This window comes from Lepidochelys olivacea, assembly GCF_965140295.1.
Source record: "Lepidochelys olivacea isolate rLepOli2 genome assembly, chromosome: 3".
NCBI classification, from domain to species: Eukaryota; Metazoa; Chordata; order Testudines; family Cheloniidae; genus Lepidochelys; species Lepidochelys olivacea.
Genome location: NC_140413.1, coordinates 188,899,708 through 188,916,509, shown reverse-complemented (window position 1 = coordinate 188,916,509; position 16,802 = coordinate 188,899,708). Strand labels below are relative to the sequence as shown.

At 39.5% G+C, this 16,802-nt stretch overlaps 1 long non-coding RNA gene across 1 annotated transcript in view; it reads right to left on the bottom strand.

Moving 5' to 3' along the window:
• LOC311518596 overlaps positions 1-10,249 on the bottom strand; it is a 40,485-nt gene extending 30,236 nt beyond the window's left edge. The window contains exons 1-2 of the long non-coding RNA XR_014711043.1: positions 10,174-10,249; positions 9,124-9,253 (exon numbers count right to left, since the gene is read on the bottom strand). This is a non-coding gene — a long non-coding RNA (uncharacterized lncRNA). The remainder of the gene's footprint in view (positions 1-9,123; positions 9,254-10,173) is intronic.
• Between the last annotated feature and the right edge of the window lie 6,553 nt (positions 10,250-16,802).

Below are 16,802 nucleotides of genomic sequence, written 5' to 3'. Positions count from 1 at the left end.
GTGTGGCTGTTGTAGCTGTTAACTTAGGTTGCTTGCCACTCTATGTTTGAAATCTAACATTCTGTCCTACTTCCAGTGGTGGTAACTGTTTGGTATCCTTATCCTAGCATTTTTTCTGCTCTAGTTTCTTTAATAACTTCAGGGTTACTTGTTTTTGGTTCAAGAAGCTTTTCTGATGTTGGCGCAAAGTTTTGTTTTTTCCTTCTGCCCATAACTTTCTGAACCAGTGATCAGAATAAAGCATTGTGAGGTTTGTTGTGATAGTCTAACAATGCTCAGTCAGTATGATCTCTTGATTCTGTGAATGGCTTCTTTTTTCCTACCAAGTTCCTTGCTATTTGTACTGAATTTTCTGGTAACCTATCAAACTAAGTAAGGGCTTGACATGGTGTGCTTGAACTGACCTAGCAAAAAGAATTGCCAAAATGAGTTACTGATGATTTGTGGACTATCACTAGTTATTAACCCATCTGGAATCCCATTGCGACCACACTGTGATATACAACATGTTATTATATTGCTGCTCAACGTGTTGTGCAACAGTTCAATTAAAAATAAGAATATTGGCCTGATTCAAAGCACACTGAAGTTAATGGAAAGACTTCCATTGACGTCAGTGGTCTTTGCATTAGGCTCAATATGTGCAGCGGTCCACTAATTGTGGGTAATCTTTTCCATTCAATTTGAATGGAACAGTACCAACTGTGGATCAAGTATAATCGGGAATCTTATGATTTCAATGTTTCTTTTGCATTATGTTTCCTACATTTGTTGTTGCTGATTTCATATCTAGGGAGAAATCCTGATTCCCCTGAATTCATTTGGAGTTTTGCAATTAACATCAATGGAGCCAGGATTTAACTTCTGACCTTCAATGACAGAATTCAGCCTGGCTAAAATAAGACATGTTGGGCTCTTTTCTTATATTTCTTAAGATCCAGATGGACACTGTGAATTATGTTTATAATGTCTGACCTCATGCTGTGTATTATTATGCCATGATGTTCTTTGTACAAAATCATAGAATCATAGAATATCAGGGTTGGAAGGGACCTCAGGAGGTCATCTAGTCCAACCCCTTGCTCAAAGCAGGACCAATCCCCAATTAAATCATCCCAGCCAGGGCTTTGTCAAGCCTGACCTTAAAAACTTCTAAGGAAGGAGATTCCACCACCTCCCTAGGTAACCCATTCCAGTGTTTCACCACCCTCCTAGTGAAGAAGTTTTTCCTAATATCCAACCTAAACCTCCCCCACTGCAACTTGAGACCATTACTCTTTGTCCTGTCCTCTTCTACCACTGAGAATAGTCTAGAACCATCCTCTCTGGAACCACCTCTCAGGTACTTGAAAGCAGCTATCAAATCCCCTCTCATTCTTCTCTTCTGGAGACTAAACAATCCCAGTTCCCTCAGCCTCTCCTCATAAGTCATGTGTTCCAGACCCCTAATCATTTTTGTTGCCCTTCGCTGGACTCTCTCCAATTTATCCACATCCTTCTTGTAGTGCGGGGCCCAAAACTGGGTACAGTACTCCAGATGAGGCCTCACCACTGTCGAACAGAGGGGAACGATCACATCCCTTGATCTGCTCGCTATGCCCCTACTTATACATCCCAAAATGCCATTGGCCTTCTTGGCGACAAGGGCACACTGCTGACTCATATCCTGCTTCTCATCCACTGTCATCCCTAGGTCCTTTTCCGCAGAACTGCTGCCTAGCCATTCGGTCCCTAGTCTGTAGCTGTGCATTGGGTTCTTTCGTCCTAAGTGCTGGACCCTGCACTTATCCTTATTGAACCTCATCAGATTTCTTTTGGCCCAATCCTCCAATTTGTCTAGGTCCCTCTGTATCCTATCCCTGCCCTCCAGCGTATCAACCACTTCTCCCAGTTTAGTATCATCCGCAAATTTGCTGAGAGTGCAATCCACACCATCCTCCAGATCACTTATGAAGATATTGAACAAAACCGGCCCCAGGACCGACCCCTGGGGCACTCCACTTGACACCGGCTGCCAACTAGACATGCAGCCATTGATCACTACCCGTTGAGCCCGACAATCTAGCCAACTTTCTACCCACCTTATAGTGCATTCATCCAGCCCGTACTTCTTTAACTTGCTGACAAGAATACTGCGGGAGACCGTGTCAAAAGCTTTGCTAAAGTCAAGAAACAATACATCCACTGCTTTCCCTTCATCCACAGAACCAGTAATCTCATCATAGAAGGTGATTAGATTAGTCAGGCATGACCTTCCCTTGGTGAATCCATGCTGACTGTTCCTGACCTCTTTCCTCTCATGTAAGTGCTTCAGGATTGATTCCTTGAGGACCTGCTCCATGATTTTTCTGGGGACTGAAGTGAGGCTGACTGGCCTGTAGTTCCCAGGATCCTCCTTCTTCTCTTTTTTAAAGATTGGCACTACATTAGCCTTTTTCCAGTCGTCTGGGACTTCCCCCGTTCGCCACGAGTTTTCAAAGATAATGGCCAATGGCTCTGCAATCACAGCCGCCAATTCCTTTAGCACTCTCGGATGCAACTCGTCCCATGGATTTGTGCACGTCCAGCTTTTCTAAATAGTCCCTAAGCACCTCTTTCTCCACAGAGGGCTGGCCATCTACTCCCCATGTTGTGATGCGCAGCGCAGCAGTCTGGGAGCTGTCCTTGTTAGTGAGGACAGAGGCAAAAAAAGCATTGAGCACATTAGCTTTTTCCACATCCTCTGTCACTAGGTTGCCTCCCTCATTCAGTAAGGGGCCCACACTTTCCTTGGCTTTTTTCTTGTTGCCAACATACCTGAAGAAATCCTTCTTGTTACTCTTGACATCTCTTGCTAGCTGCAGCTCCAGGTGCGATTTGGCCCTCCTGATTTCATTCCTACATGCCCAAGCAATATTTTTATACTCTTCCCTGGTCATATGTCCAAACTTCCACTTCTTGTGAGCTTCTTTTTTATGTTTAAGATCCGCTAGGATTTCACCGTTAAGCCAAGCTGGTCGCCTGCCATATTTACTATTCTTTTCTATTCTACTATTATAATCCCTTTATATGTAGCAATTCATCTGCATAGTGTCAATAAGTTTTTGTACTTTAAGGTGTGTGGGTTTTTTCTGTTGGTCATTCTCTAGAATTACTCTCTCAAGTCTTGTAAGCTTGAGTCACTTTGTGTTTCTTGTCTGAGTTTGTCACATTTTGTTACAGAAATTGGCAGTACTTGACTCATATTTACTTCATGCTCCTCTTCCTTGCAGCTCCTTGCTTTTACTACTTCAAAATTCTCTTAAAAGCAAACCCACTATAGTAACCTCCTTACTAGGTTTGTATTTCTTATTTAATCAGTAGTTTTGCAATTTCTTGATCATTTTCTGAAGTCTGGGCATGGCTTTATACAATGGTTTCTATAATATGGCTTCAAAAGTTTGATAGACTGATTCTACCTTGACCAGTTTTGGCCCAGAGACATATTAATGGAACAGCTCACAACCATAAAAATTGCTAGTATGTCTTATTTATTCTGAGCATAGTTCTGTTTAGTTGTAGTCTGAGCTCTGGAAGCATGTACTGCTGGGCACTCAACCTGTAGAAGTACTGCCCTCATGCCACGTGATCTGGCATCAACTGAGATCTTAAGTTGTTTGTTAAATTAAAATTATTTAGGTTGATAAAATAATAATGATATACCCGTGGTTTTTGCCAGATGGGCTTATTTTGTACCTGCTATTTGAAACAAAAAGTTTTCTCTTTTAACATAGGGCAGTCTAGTAATCTTTCTGTATATGTTTACAGATTACATTAGAATCCACTCCAGTATCTATTTTGAAATTCACTTTTTGTTAATTTATTTTTAATGTCACAAACTAACAGATTGTAAATCTACTTTCTAAATATATTTAGAGGCCCACAAAAAGAGGTCTTTTTCATCATTATCAAACTTTGTTCTTCACCTGTATGTTCATGTATATATTTTATTTTGATATTTCTTTACAATTTATGCAGTGACTCGAGAGGGACACTTTTTCAGTGTGGCTGATTTTATCACCTGTATTGTGCCTTACCCTCCAGTCTGGCTATCTTTACATTATTTCATGATTGCCTCTTCATTTTTTGCAGACAAATCGGATTCTCTGCCATTTGCTTACCCTTGCATTCATTCTGCCTGCCTTGGTATGCTTTTTTAATTAGATGCACTTCTGTTCTTTCATTCTTTGTTAACCCTTTCATTTGGGAAGCAGTTTTCATCAGCCCTGAAAATATCCACTGTTCTTTGCAAAGTCAAGTCTATTTCCCTCAATAACCTTGGTTTCACCTGGCTATCAGTTATACCAGAAATAATTCAGCCTCTAATTAGTCCATCTGTTAACTATTCAAGTACACATGACTTTGCTTTATTATGTGGGACTGTAACATAAGGGTCAGGCATTTGCCTGAAAGCTATTTTTTGGTAAGGAAAATGTGCCTTTGTGCATACGACATTCTTGTGTTGCCATCATGCTCACAGTAGAATATATCACAGATTCCAAAGTGTATGGTCTGTACTATGTAGCAGGGCGAGGATTTTATCCTCTCTGATATCTCTGCAATGCCACTTGCTTCCAGGAACATTTGGAAGCTCTGCAGCCACCTCCTCTCCTATCTGCCAGGTTCTCTTTCAGACTGGGAGATTTAGGTTGCTCTATTTTTGTGAAAAAAACATAGTTAACTTCTAACACCATGTAATAAGGGTTGGACACAGGAGTGCTTGCCTTAATTTCCTGGCTCCAATCAGATGACATGGGCCAGGATTGCAAAATGTTGCATCCCTATCACATGGCAGGAATCAGCATCCACTGACTCACTTTTAAACTTTTCTGAGTCCTCAGTACACAACACCTGACTTAACCTTTAGGAGGATTAAGACCCTTTCAACCATTCACAAATGGCATGATCAAAGATAGTTAAACTTTACTGATGGTGAACAGTGCTGTGAGAAGTACTCAAGTTTCCAAATGAGTTTTCAGCAGACTTTGAAATCTTTGGTTTCAATTGCACATATGTTTACAAGGATTCACAAAGGTTCAGCTTAATTTGACTAAGAAGTTCATCCATATGTTTGACTGCCACAATCTTTATTATGAGACCAAAACAAAACTACAACACTCAGTTTAAAAAAAAAACATGACTATCCAGAGTCAGCAGAAATATCTATGATGTCTTGCAAGGTTTAATTTTCATGGGCTGAAAGTGAACTTGAAATCAGTTGAGGTTCATATCGTTTCTTGCTTTTTTTGGAAAGTTTCACCTAGCTCAACTAGTTACAGCCCATTTGCTAAAAATCTGAATTGGATCTTTTGAGTTTGATTTGTCTAAATCCATTAATATAAATTTAGTAGGTTCTGAACCCATCCACCTCAAGCTGGAGAGTCTATAGCACTGGATTTATAATTTGTTCCTTGATTATATTCTCTACATTGAATTTACTGAGATAAGTTGAATGTTATCGGATTTTGATATGGTCATCTTACAATCTACCCTAGAGATCATATTAAATAGCATGTTGACATTATTGCAAAGTGCCTCTCTTCCTTCTATATCTTGTATTAAAGTTCTTTGAATGGGACAAAAAAGAATAAATGCCAAAGCCTCTACCACCTAATTAAAATGATTTTGTGCCAGGTGCTTTTGTTGGGCAGGATCCACACATAATATAATTTTAATCCTGTTTATATACACCCATGGGACAGATTTGAGATCAGCATTGCCATTTAAGTGAGGTTAATCAAGGATACTGTATGCAGCTTTTATTTCTCTATTGTATGTGAAAGGTGACTACAGCTGATGGGATACCGACTGGCCGTTCACTTTGAAAACCACTACTTTCTTGTTAACAGAGTGTCTGATCATTAACCTAACCTCAGCCCCAATGACTCGTTCTGCCTAGTCCTTGGAATTGTACAGCTGTTGTTATTCACAGAGGAGGTTATAGTTATGAACTGGGCTATACTGGCAATGGATACACGATTCTACAGAAGGGGAAAAACAAATGGAAAATAAATACACCTCCCCTAAAAACAAACACGATTTTTTCACATTCTTGGTGGAGTTTATGTGTATATATAAAAGACATTATAGCAAAATGAAAAAGACCCTCATAAAAATCCTTCTTGAAAAGTATTGTTGCTGACAGCCGTGACCTCTGTGAGTCTGCATGTTTACCCATAATTCATAATTAACAAAGACATTAGAACTGCCACTGGAGGTTTCTGGGCTTTATTTCTTTCTAACTGGGCAGTACTAATGCTGGAAGTGGTCCCAATTCAGTGATTTAACATTTCAGGAAATCTTGGAGAGGCAGCAGAAGCCTCCTTATATAGTTCATACTCTGGGACTTTGGTTACATAGATATGGCTGAGATAATTATTCAGCTCTTGTTATTGCTGTAGTTCTGCACCTGATCCCTGAGCCATTAGAGCACTCTGCAGGTTATTACAACTATCAAACATCAAGGTCTCTTTTCTAGTCTCTTGACTATGTGGTTATCATTTTGCTTCTTTTAAATCCTCCATCTGCATAAAAAGCATCTATGCTCTAACTTGGAGATCTTCTAATGCTTTTTTTTATGGTTCCCCAAATGAAGCCCTTTTCTTACCAGCACATTAACATAAAAATATAAACTTAGAGATTCTTCTCTTGTGTTGTTTTTATATTCTATCTCTTGCTTGATTTTCTCTTGGAGGCAATGTGCACCTACACTTTAATTTGTTCAGAGTGAGTGGAGAGAGGTGGGCTATTCAGAGCTGTGAAAAACCTCAAATCCTCCCCAGGATAATATAATTTGTGATGATGGGATAAGATTATGCCAATTTTTAACCTTCTACTTAGCTGACATACCACCTTGCTTTATATAAATTTCTACATTATTGCCATTTCTTAAGATGGACAAAATCAGTGAATCAGAGAAAAGTGGAATGGCAGCTTTAAATAGGGCTTTGCGTTTAGCTATATTTAAAGATTCATTACATTAAAACCTCTGCACCAAGGTGAGAACGCTTTCTTAGAGTTTAACAGAAGGAAGCCTGTTTGTTGACACTTATAATTCTTTTTTGCTTGTGAAAATATAGTTCTATAATCAGTTTGCTTCTATTACTGAGCTTCAGAGATAAACCATAAGATGATCAAAAACATTAAGCTCTGAATATCCTGGGCACTGTGTCAGCTATCTGGGGGCAGCCATTCACTCATGATGATATATAAAATATATTATAAATTAAGAGTCTTAAAGGAGACCTCTGTGAATTGCTGCTTAAGCGAAGGCAAGTAGCTAATATTCCTGTATGCATTAGAGAGTCTAGCTTCCTGAAATTTGTGTTTTATGTTATATCAACAAAGCACCTGCAACAGACATCCCATCAGCATGCAAACTGATGAGACATCTAATCCATCCAGAGTCAGGGGCAGTCACAAACAGTACGGTAGAAGTAGGAGACATATGGTTACCATACTTAATATTGCTTTACTGTTGTTCCTACAACATATTCCCCTAAATGGTCATTGAAATTATTGGTAAATTAGAAGATGTGAAACACAACTGAAAAGAAAACTTTATATATACTTTTTTAAAATAAATTGGAGATATAATTTAACAGACATACTGTATGTATAATAGATGTTTCACGATTTTTAAAATGATAGATACAAATGGAGTGCTTCAAGCAGGCAGTAAGTAATTTTATCTAAAGAAAGCATCGGGTAATTATATACTTTAACTTATGCTTTACTTAATCTTCATTTAAGGGAAACATTTCCTTTTCGTGGCCTTGTGTAAAGATCAGTAGTTTTTCTCCAACTCTCTATAAAAATCTTCATTTAAGCAGCAAAAATGAAAGCATGAAGTTTTAAAAAATATATCAGCTTCTCAAGTCTCCCATTTCGGTCTATGCTGTATATTGTGCTAGTCTAACAGAAAAGTAAAAAGAATCTAATGATGAGTTCTTTAGGAGCCTGAATCTTCTCTCACATGACAGTAAATCATGATTAAGGTCAATAAAGTTGCTCCACGGTTAAAACCTAGAACAAATGAAAGGAATATAACACCCTAAGATTTTAATCTGGGCAGTAGAGCTGGTTTAAAAATGCAGGAAAAAACAGATTTTTTGTGTCCTCTAGAAATTGGTTGAAAACCATAAATAAATAAACATACATACATACATATATAAGATTACAAAAAATAGAGAAAATTTGAATTTTTTCAACCCCCTCTACTGGCCAATCTTAAAATTCTTTTAACATCAGGGAAAATATATCTGAAGGGCCAAATTCTTCACATACAGAAGTCCCATGGACTTTAATCCACATCCATCTTTCGGGATAGTCTTTCAATCTCAGTAAATATTTTAAAAAGTCCACTACTCTGTTGCGAAGATTTTTTTAAAATGGCTAAAACACTAGTCACTATTAATGTAGGACCTACACAAAGAGTGTTTTGTGTGTTTGTTTTGGGGCTACCTCCACTGTAAATAATGAACATTAATCTCAGTGCATGTTAAATTCTTTCTTTCGTTTCTTTTTAGCACAATGTGATTGGTTTTCTTAAAGATAATTCTAATTAGTGAATATTATCATAACACATTAGATGAGATAGAGAAGAAGGGGAAGGGAACATCACATCAAGGACAAGCACTATCACAGGAAAAATACAAAATGTATTATTTATACATAAATTTCAAACTCATTGAGAAACACCATGTGTTTGCAGTCTATAGCCCCGCTCCTGCAATCTGATACATAAGGGCAAACCCATGTGCTTATAAAATGTCTCACTGGAGTCAATTGGGCTTCACATGGGCACAGGAAATCACTGTCATGTATCACATTGCAGGTTCAGGGCCTAACATTCATTAACCCATCTTTCTCCCAATAATAATAATTAATAAATAGATTTTGTAACCATTAGCTTATAACTGCTCAGGAATGTGAAACAGGTCACTGGTTTTTCACTTTTAATTTTGCAGATGAATAATAACAAATAAACAGAGCCATTTATGAGAATCATCATAATAAGACATAGCATGGGAAAGAAGTAGAAATGGTTAATTATGTATTCACAATATACTTTCAAATGGAACTATGTAAACATGAACTAGGTACCTTTCAGTTTATGCTGGCAGAGTCTACATGGGGCAGTTAGAGTGCAGCATCTTAAAGGGCTCAACAATTCACATCCCTGTAACCCAGACTGCGGTGCCATATAGATGAGCCCTTAGGTAGATAATTCACACTGACAAGAAAAATGTTGGCATCAATGTTTTATGGGGCTACAACCGTTCTTGCTCCAAACTCTCACCAGCTTCCTTGTGAATTGTGTGAATGTGCTGTCTGTAAACTATAATATTTTAAAATCTTGCATTAAAGATGGTATTCACTTGCCAGTCTGGAAGCTCTTCAGGAGCCCAATCCTGTTAATAGTTTCACTGATGAGTAACTTTACTTGTGTGAGTAATGCCTTGGAAGACAAAAGGGCTACTCACATGAGCAAAATTACTGATGTGTATAAAAATTTGCAGGATCAGACTCCAAAGGGGCTGCTGTGGCTTATTGAGCAGGTGCTGAACAATGCATACTAAAGTAGTGCAACATCTAGGGATATGTATTTATCTTTACATGACAGATAGCAATAGCTCTGCATTTTGGTCTGTTTTATATTTGGCTAGATTCAGCCCTGGTTTACATCATCTGCTGCTGGGGTGAAGCAGGGTGTGAGGCTGACCGTGGTGGAAATTCTTCCAAGGGTGGGAGGGGAGTGCTCAGTGGCAGGGGAAGGGGGTTCAGAAAGAGATCAGCACTACGCAGGGCAGGAGTGGGACATGGGTGGCTGGGATAATGGACCGAGTCTCTATATGTCCCCCTCTGCATATTCCCTTCTTCCAGGAGTTGTTTTTTAGGAAGCCCCAAACACAAACTATAGCTACCCACCCCTGAGAGAGAGCAACACTGCCTGCCTTCCTCTGGGAGCATATGTCCAATCAAAGTGCAGTCCTCCTGCCTTGCAGAAGGGAGTACAATTTACATCTTCCTCCAGCAACCACAGTGAATTGGGTCCTAAAATATTTTCTTGTCCTTCCTTTTTCAGTTTTCATTAAATAATACAATGCAAGTCCCCATCCCCCTCCCCCGCAACCCTCCCAGAAAACTACTCACTTTTAAAGTAGTGATAAGGCTTTACCACAAGGCACCATGAGCAAGAGAATCTGGAGTATTCTGAAATATACTGGTGTGCACAGCATGTGGGTGAGATCAAATTCATCCTGGCCTTTAACCTGCCCCACTGCAACTAGGTATTGCAGCAAATATGTTATGTAAACTCACCCACTGCTCAGAGGCCTCTCCAGTAACTAGACAGATGAGATAGCTTATGGCTAGAGTTTTGGTTTTAACTCTTCATTTCTTTGTTTTTGTTGATTTGCACCACAATTATACTTCAATGTCCATTGTTTTTTTTCAAAATTAAAAAGAAGTCTGAAGCAGATGGACTGAATTATTATCACCAATACATTTCTTTTTTAAACATTGGAGTAACTTTTATAAAAGAGCCTTATAATGAGGGCAGGTTGTATATCTGATTCTTGCACATTTTATAGTCTACAGATAATGTTTAAGTCTCTCTTAGGATTTAGATTCTCTATTTCATATCACCTGCACGCCATCCATATTTAGCCATGAGATGATATATCCTTTCTCATTCCAAAAGCATTGATCTCAGTCTCCTCCTTTGGTTTTTTTTAAATAAATCTTAGTGAAGCAATATAACATTTCAGGTCAGTCCTGTAGGGCCACTCTGGTCTTATTGTAACGGCTGCTGCAGAGCATGGAAACTTGCTGGCACAGAATTGCAAAGTGACTGCAGGGGCTGGATGACTTCCAGCCAGCAATGAACCACAGCCAAGAAATGCCAATATGGATAATGCAAACAAGAGAGATTTGGGGAACATTTCGATTTAACCATCTGATTTAATTGACAGAATAAATGCACCTGTCATTGGGTAATATTCTTGTGATTAGTTTTGGCTGTGATGATGAGATGATGTTAAAAGAATGTCAGAACAACCTGTCCTGGGACTTCTATAGACAGTTTCAAGCTAAGGAAGGTCAGTTTTCAATGAGTTAAAAGATACAGGATTATTCTCTTTTTAATGTGATGGTCTTTTACTGAGACAGTGAACAATTTATCTTGCATTTTCCCTTTACAGCCATCCTTATCCACGAGTCAAAACAAACTGAGAATACAAAACAAACTGAGTAAAGCTGTAACTTCCTCATATATGAGCCTTGTTGAAGGCATCCTTCATTTGGGAAAAGTCCTATTCATGAGGTCTCAATTCCCACCTGTACACACTGTCATTTAAGAATGGAGACTCTTGCAGAAATGATGTGAGAATCTTCAAAATACCCTGGAGGTCTATGGGTCTTCCAGAGTGTCCTTCATATTTTAAACTGCAGGTGAATAGGACTCAGTGTAAGGAGCTGAGATTCTGCCTCCCCAGAACTGGGGCAAGAGCTATCCCTACACCAATAAATATAAGACTGTATTTGATTGTGAAGAGGGAACCATCAGTCTAGCCCTGAAGAAACTTGATGGCCAGCTTCATGCATCATCTTCTGTAGAAACTCTAGTGTTTTATGGAGGTAGCAGTGATATACCGTATGTAATATGGGAGCATGTAGGGAACGTGTTGAGGCAATAGAATAGCGGGTATTCCTGAACAAAAATTTCCTGATCCTCAAGTTGAGAGACGGATGAAGCTTTGAAAGGGGTAGGCAGGGGTGGGGTTATTAAGTTAGGAATTAATGTTTACTATTGTGTTTTATGTTACAGTGGTGCCTATATATAAATATAAAGGGAAGGATAACAACTTTCCAGTATACAGTACTATAAAATCCCTCCTGGCCAGAGACACAAAATCCTTTTACTTGTAAAGGGCTAAGAAGCTCAAGTAACCTGTCTGGCACCTGACCAAAAGGACCAATAAGGGGACAAGATACATTCAAATCTGGGAGCGGGGGGAAGGTTTTGGTCTGTCTGTTCTGTGTGCTTGCCGGACACAGATCAAGGAAGCAAGCAATCCAGATCCATTAGAATGAGTAAGTATTAGCAAGGGGATGCTTTAGCTTATTTTTGTTTTGGCTTGTGATTTTCTCTGTGCTGAGAGGAAGGTGTATTCCTGGGTTTCTTTTTGTAACTTTAAAGTTTGGCCCAGAGGGAAATCCTCTGTGTTTTTGAATCTGATTGCCCTGTAAGATTATCTTCCATTCTAATTTTACAGAGGTGCTTCTTTTACCTTTTTTCTTAAAATTAAGTTCTGTTTATTTTAGAATCTGATTGGGTGTATTTTAGTGTTCTAAAAAAACCCAAGGTTGGTCTGTGCTCATCTTGTTTATTCTCAAGCCTCCCCAGGAAAGGGGGTGTGAGAGCTTGGGGGAATATTAGGAGGGAGTAGGAACTCCAAGTGGTCCTTTCCCTGAGTTTGTCTAAATCACTTGGTGGTGGCAGCATTACTTAATCCGAGGTACAAGGAAGGATTTATGCCTTCGGGAGTTTTTAACCTAAGCTGGTAGAAATAAGATTGGGGGTCTCTCATGCGGGTCCCCACATCTGTACCCTAGAGTTCAGAGTGGGGAGGGAACCCTGACACACCGCAACTGGGATTGAGGCCCTATTGTGCTAGGCACTGTACAGACACATTGTGAAAGAAAGTCTCTGCCCTGAAGATGTTACATTCTAAATAGAGAAGACAAAGAAAGGATGATTATCCCTATTTTACAGATGGGGAACTGAGGTACAGAAAGCTTAAAGTCCAGATCCTTAACAGTATTTAATGGCCTTATTGATTTTAATGGGAGTTAGATGCCTAAATACCTTTTAAGGCTCTGACCCTAAGTGACTTGTCCAAAATTACTCAGGAGATCTATGGTAGAGCAGGGAATTAAACCCACATCTTTTCAGTCCCAGCCACAAGACCATCTATCCTAATACCAACTATTTATTATTCTAACTTTTTCATCTTTTGTAATATATGCATTTCTTGACTTCTTCAAAAGATGGAGATGGGCTGGTTTCTTTGAAAAGTGGATTTTAGTGCTTTGTGAAGGGTGTTTGAATGACAGTGCTGGACACTGAAGACTTGAATATATCCTTAGATCAGTTACATGAGTGCTGTAAATGCAACCTACCCAAACTGTTCTGCTCATGTGAACTAATGCTCACTTGGGAGGCCCCATGTGTTGGGTAATAGGGGAGTTCAGTCTCCCTGCTTTATGCAATTCTTACATTCTCTGATGAGAAGGCTAATAATCCAGTGCCAAATAGTGCTTTTGACTTAAAAAGCAACATTGTTCATAGTTTATTTTCTCAAATATAGCACAGTTTTTGTGGTGATGGCACTTTATAACTATAAGAGGTGATACGTAAATTAGAACTGAATCCAGGTCACTTTCCCCTAGGCTGGGTTGTCCAGCCAAACTGGATTAAAATGTAGTAAAATCTTATTTTTGATACTAAAGTAAGCAGTTTGACTGGAATTAAGCAGAGAGAGTGAAATTCACCCCCTTAGCAAGGTGCCTGCAAAAGTCCCACTTGAACCCTATTTTGAAGGCTTAAATGGGGTTCAAGTATTGCATGGGCTTAATGCAGGCCCTCTGAACAAGAATGAATTTCACTCTCAGAACAGAGATTCTCTACAAGATCTTAGAAGATGCCATTTTTTTCGTAGTCACTTTTCTAAGCATAACTGCACTTTAACCTCCAGATGTCACTGAATCGTTCAGATATCACTGAACACTCCTGGTACTTGTGGTTAACAATGAAATAGTGGGGTTACCCACAAATACTTACACAATTTAAGTGAGTATTTTGATTCTGACCCATTTCTAATTTACACTCCATATACAGAAACAGTTAATCACCAAGCGTTGGAGAATGCCCTCAATTTGCTGATGTCAGTGGGAATTCTGTGCGTGGGTAGGTAAAGAGCAGCAGGTCCATGGTGTCAAAATAATAAAATCCAAACTGAAAAAAATTGTTTACTGTAATGTAAATGTATACTGTAAAAAGGGAGATGATTTCAGCCCAGATTAGGAGTAATTGTTACATTTTTAGGGCCCATTCCTGTTCCCATTGAATCTGATGAGAAAACTATTTATTTATACAAACCTCTAATGCCAATATATTATTTTTGCCGGAAATCTTTTATATTTAGTTGTTACTAGTAATATTCAAATATAGCCAAAGCTCTCATTTTGGGGAAGTCTGTGTAAATCATCTGTGACAGGATCCCTAGGGTACATAACCTGGAACTGTGGAACCCCTCTGCCCCCTTAACTTTACTGTCTGGGCTGTCTCTTATGATGCTTTGCTAGTGACAGGCAGCAAACCTCTCCAGCTGTTGTGATCACTCAGTCAACAACATGCGGAGGTATACCTAGCTAAGTTGCATGAATGTTCTCTAAGCCACTCAGGAACTGTGCAGAGGGAGACACCAGCAAATCCCCCCAGCACCCAGTCTTGCACCCCAGAAATGTACCATTTTACACTGCTCAAGACCTTCTCTTGAATACTGCAAGCTCATTAATTAGTTCACCACTTTGTCAAAGGATAGTTACTCCTGGGAGAATTCTGTGCCACTGCACATGTGCAGAATTCATGTCTGATGCAGAATTTTTTTTCTGTGCAGAAAATACATTCTGCCAGGAAGTGCTGAAGTTCCGCCTTTCACTCACTAGAGATTGCTGTGGTGCCAGAACAACCAGCAGTCGACTGACTGACAGTAACAGCCAGCAGCTGGCTGCATTCATCACAGCACCCTGACCACAGAACCAGGTTAGGAGGCACAGGATATGAGGGGGCAGAGAGAGTGGGACACACAGGGCTGCAGGGGGTCACAGACTGGGGTTCAGAAGGGCTAGTGAGGGGACAGACTGGGGTCTGAGCTCAGGAGCTAGAGGGGTGACAACACTGAGCCAGGTGCTGAATGAGAGGGGGGATGCAAGGCTACATGGGGATGTGAGGGCATATGGGCTGCATGGCCACATGGGGACAGGAATAGGGGATGCAGTGCCACATGGGGACGGGGCAGATGTGCCTGACTGAATGGGAGAGGCTAAGGGTCAGTCAGGGTCTGCATGGGGGAGGCTTCTCAACTCCCTCCACCTCCATCAACAATCCCTCCCTCCACCCCAAAAACACTTTTCCATACTTCTCCCACCCATACCCAACAACCCTCTAGGTTCACTCCCAGGCTTCTTCCCTCTCCTTCATTACCCCTGACTCCCCCAAGCCTTTGCACTGCTTCTGAGGTGCAGTTTAAAATATGGTTCTGTATTGTAGTTTAAATGAATTACTCAAAGTACTGTATTAATTTGTCTAGTAAGGAATCTATTTGTCAAAAAAAATTCCTGAATCTTTGTTTTTTTTGTCTGTATTGTTACAGACATACTTGCTGACAGGTATTTTGAAATTAATTACCAAAATAATTGAAATTGGTGTGATTATATTGTGTTATTTTGATAAATAAAAATGCAGATTTTTGCAGAATTTTAAAACATTGTGCGCAGAATTTTTAAAAATTTTTGGTGCAAAATTCCCCCAGGAGTAGGTAATGGACATACACCAGGCTTTGTAATCTGAGCAGATTCAGCAAGCAGTTTAGACAAACTCATTGGTAAAGATAAAACATTAAAATAAGTTTATTGACTACAGAAAGATAGATTTTAAGTGATTATAAGTGGTAGGCCTAAAGGTCAGAAATAGTTACCCAAGAAATAAAAGTAAACACGCATTCTAAGTCATAAACTTTATCAGACTCAGTAAGATTTGAATCAAACAGCTTTTCTCACCCCACTGGATGTCACAGGCATGTTACAATTCTTAATACACAGGCTAAATTTCTGACTCTGCCTGGGACCAATCTCCTCAGTTTTTCTTCCCAGCATTCTTGTTGCCTTCAGAGTAGGTAGGGATGGAGACAGGTGGTCTCATGATGCCACTGTCCCTTATTTCATACTCCCAGTTCCTGTCCTAGGAAAGATATTGGCCTAGACATGTCCTGGTGGGTCATGAGTCGAGCAATTCCCATTGTATGATGCCTGCGCAACAGTCTCTTATTGAATTGTAAACCTCCAATTTACAATTCCCCTGATGGTCAATGGCTGGTGATGGTTGTTCAATGCCAACCTGCATGTGGGTCACTTTGTTGCCACTTGAGAATTAACAGTAGGCAACTCCCAGACTTACAACATATTTCAACAATATAATAAAATCTCCTAACTTTATACACAATAGTGATATGCATATTTTGACAGAACAGTGAATTTCAGCAGATCATGACTTTCATATGTTACCTTACAAGGTATGTTTTGTATGAAATATCACAAACATATAAGCAATGATGAATATGGGGTTACAAGGTGCTACTTTGAGGTACAGTGCATCACACTCTCATTTTCTATGACACTACCTCCCATGATACCCACTTTCCGCATGTCATGGGAACTATAAATCTCTAAGTGACAATTTTTTGATACTCTAATTTACATTGGGTTGAGCCATACTCCAGGAATGTGCCCATTGAGAGTATAAGAAACAGGCCCTTTTTCTTCCTCAAAATAGTTCTCAGATGTAAACCGGGGCATTTTATTTACCAATAACAAAATAAAAAGCAGTATAAGAGAGAAATCATAGGAGAAACATTACAGAACAATCATACAAGTACAACATATGTGTGTGGGCAAGCATACAAGAGGAGAAGAGAAGAAACCAGAAACAAATATTTGAC